Source organism: Eurypyga helias, unplaced genomic scaffold (genome assembly GCF_000690775.1).
Source record: "Eurypyga helias isolate BGI_N326 unplaced genomic scaffold, ASM69077v1 scaffold3773, whole genome shotgun sequence".
NCBI lineage: Eukaryota > Metazoa > Chordata > Aves > Eurypygiformes > Eurypygidae > Eurypyga > Eurypyga helias.
Window position 1 is genome coordinate 18,883 of NW_010240364.1, and position 3,783 is coordinate 22,665.

The following is a 3,783-nucleotide window of genomic DNA, read 5'->3' on the forward strand; positions in this document are numbered from 1 at the left end:
TGGTAGTATGCATGGAAATTGAAGCATCAAAATACTGCTAAGAGTCGTAATTATTCTTACCTTGTTTTCTATGACAATTTCATATTTGAAACAATCACTTCTTTTCACATGACTTGTGTGAGGTGGTTGCCACTGAATTTCACAACCATGAGAACTTTCTGTACAGTTCACAGTGACATTTAATGGAGGGGTGAGTTTTTCTACAACAATATAATGACAATCCAGTTGATTAATAATCGGCTCTCTCCACTCTGCCTTTCAAAAATATAGTAGATGTTCAAGCCACTGGTCTAAAAAGCTGCAGTGCACCTTTACCAGAATTATTCACCCCATATTCTGAAGCAGGAGTCCCTGATTGAACGCTCCAGTTGAGCAGCAACAGTACGTAAAATTAAGAAACACTAACATTTGTTAGTTTTTACTGAATTAAGCAGATAATATGTGCAGGGTTTTTTTTTTTTTTTTAATGCTGTGTTCATTTTGAACAGATTTTTTTTTCCTGTTAAAAAAATGTAGTTTTGCACACAGTTAAGGTAATTAATTCTTTTGTATGATGTGGATGGACAGAATTATGGGATAATGACACCAGACAAACATCTAGATAGCCCTGCTCAGGCATCCTTATTTAGTTAGTCCCAAAACATACCTTTCTCATCTTTCAGAGAATAAATATTTGACTGAAATCTTCACAATTCTCCAACCTATGATTTCACATTGTTTCTGAATTAATTTGATTTTATTCATTCTTATACTTTTAACTTTTCAGCCATCAAGGCTAGGGAAAAGGGAAAAACCCACCTTGTTCTGAGGAGGAGTATTTTTAAAATGTATGCTTTTTTCCAAGGATGCGTTCTTCATTCCCTTAGCATAAAACTGGAAAAAAAATCCCCCAAACAAACAAAAACCACAAAAACTCCACAACAACTTACCAATTTCGTACAGAAAAATTGTCTTCTTATATGACTGAATATTTTGTCCACTTCTAGACACATTTACCAGGAAAAAAGCTCTCTTATTTTCTATTGTCACATTTTGGAATCTACATCCTGTGTGTCTACCATAATTATCTTTGATGTAATTCTGGCATCCCGTGTAATCTTCTTTCCTTTACATGACATATTGCATCAGTTAAATATTGACAATGTCACATGTCAGACCAGAAATCAAAATTCCCTATATTCAAGCAGCCCTACTTACTTTGAGGTCTTCCAGTAGAGGAAATACTGGGTATCTCCTGCTTCAGTCCTGCCTACATGCCAAGTGCAGTTCATGAAGGAAACATTAAAGATGATACAGACAAAATTTTCAATGGCTGTCCCAGTCATGCCTGCAAACACAGAAAGAATATCCCATGTCCATCCTGAGGAAAGACTTTATAACTGCTCAAATCATGCAGATCTCTGCAAGCTCATTTAGTAATTTTTAGCCACCTGATTAGTAAATCCAACTGCATATTATTTTGGTCTTGCAGTAACATGCTTACTTTACAATAGGAATGATTTTGTTTGTGTTGAGCTGTGAGGATTATTTGCCCTTGTTACAGATGCTGAAGATGTGACTAGGTTTTAATCAACTCTTTAATCAACTCAAGCACAGTCATGTAGTGGAAGCTACAAAGACAGACACTGTTGTGTCCATTGGATAGATCCCTCATTTATCTAAGGTCCAGACTACAGCAGAATATAAATTCCACAACCATAAGCAAGGCAAGTTCTCTCTCCTGTGTTTGTCTCAAGTGCTCTGACCCTTGGTTGACTTATAAAAGACTAAGGATTTCAAGTAAGCTGTCTGCCACTTTCTTCTGTGTATCAGCTGCGTGATTACAACCTCACCCTGAGACTGCTTCCTGAAGCTAGACCCTGCAGAAGTGTCATGATTTTGAAGACACAATGGCATATTTTTCAAACTTGAATTGAAAATGATTGCTAATCTGTTACAGCATTTTGGATTCAGGGGTAAGGGTAATTTTGTTTGCACTGCACTTGATAGAAACAGGCCTGAAAATCCATGTAATTAATGTAAAACCAAGACAAAATTGAAGCAGGAGTTGATAGCTTGCTTAAGTTAAAAGATTATTCAGATTGTGTATTCATATAAGGAATTAATTTCTTGCATATTTCTTTCCTATCAAAAGGTGAGATCCCCAATAGGAAATAACAATCATGCAGTACCTGTTCTTAGCTACTATCATCATGAATTGAAGGACTGTGTCACAGCTTTCCAAGGCAGTGATTCATTGACCTTAAGCATCGCATGTACCACATTCACATGTACCTCCCCAGTTAGCCTGAAAACTCCCTATGTGCCTAATGCAGGGTCCCAAACAAGGCTCGGATGGCCCACCATATTATGAGCCCAAGTCATTCTCTCCTGCCCAAGCTTCACTGCAGTCCAAGCTGGAAGCATCTTTTTCCTTATGTACCCAAAGCATCTCATGGTGTAGTTCACAGCACTTACTTCAAACAAATTGCGGTTATTGAGCCATCCAAAACTTCTGAAATCAGTGGATGCTTTGAGAGAAAAGTGTAAGGAGAGAGAACCACCAACAGAGCAGGCCCTTGCCGATATGCTCACATCTACAAGCAAGCAGTGCCCTATGGATTTACAAAGTTAAAGGCGGATTTACTAGCATTTTTTTTCAACCATAGGTTGTTGTGTTTAGCAATCCAAGAAAGTCTAATCCCTCATTAATTTTCTTAATCCCTTTTGAATCTATTTATGTTTTGGGCTTCTACAACATCCTTTGCCAATAGGGTGAGCAATGGGAAAATTTAAAAGTTCTATTTTACCTCTGATTCCTTTTTTCTTTTCAGCTGTAATGTCAGAAAAGGCAATTCTTCTCAAGAAAAGAAGGAGCTCAAACACACTTTTGTACCTGATATTTTTTCATGGCTTGCTCCAGGCAGCTACTGTGCTGGAGTGAGGGAGACTTTTGGGACTACTCTACAGAACGAAGTTTCTTTCATTTGGGTGTACTACAAGTGTAGGCACATAACAAAAGTGTCTAGGGTCACAGTTGCCAGAGGGAAAGGCTGCTATCTAGGAGACCTGACCTAATATGATATTGTGTAGCTTAGCTACAAATAGAGCTGAATGAAATAAATAAACTCCATCCCTCAAAACACCTTGGTGGAAGTGTTCACTTCATGCTCATCACACTGGGAATCAGCATGCACTAAGAGAAATGTCAGGGACAGGACCTTGCAAAGAACCAAGAGTAACAACCATACAAGTTTACACTTCTGGAAATAAAGAGGAATTGTTCAAGAGACAAAAATTTGTCAGAATATGTCCTGGATTTCTGGAAAACTTCCTCTCTTCCAAGAGGAAGGTTGAAACTGTTCCAAGAGCTTGGTTCAGTAGCATTTTTTTTCAACAGCAGTGTTGGTCTAAGTGTCCCTTACCCTTCCTCATCCTCCATGGCTCCTTCCTGATTCCCATCCTGCCTCCCTGGCTGTCCTAGGGCCATTCCTTGTGGAGCCTTATACTGAGTAGTACTCAGTAGTTTGAAGAAGTGATCATTGCTAAAACTAATAATCCTCCCACCCAGCAGTTTTTGTTTCTCATTGTTTCTTCATATGGCTTAGTATCCTTTACCACAACGGTGGAACAAGCTCATCTGAGATGACAGTGAGTGTTAGCAACAGAGAGCTGTCTAAGATATTTCCGCTGCTGCAAGAAATGCTGACCTCAATCTAGTCACTAGAGGTATGTAAGCTCTCAATATAGAGTTGCTTACATCAGACTTATGCAAAAGTTCATATATATGTATAACAAACCTCC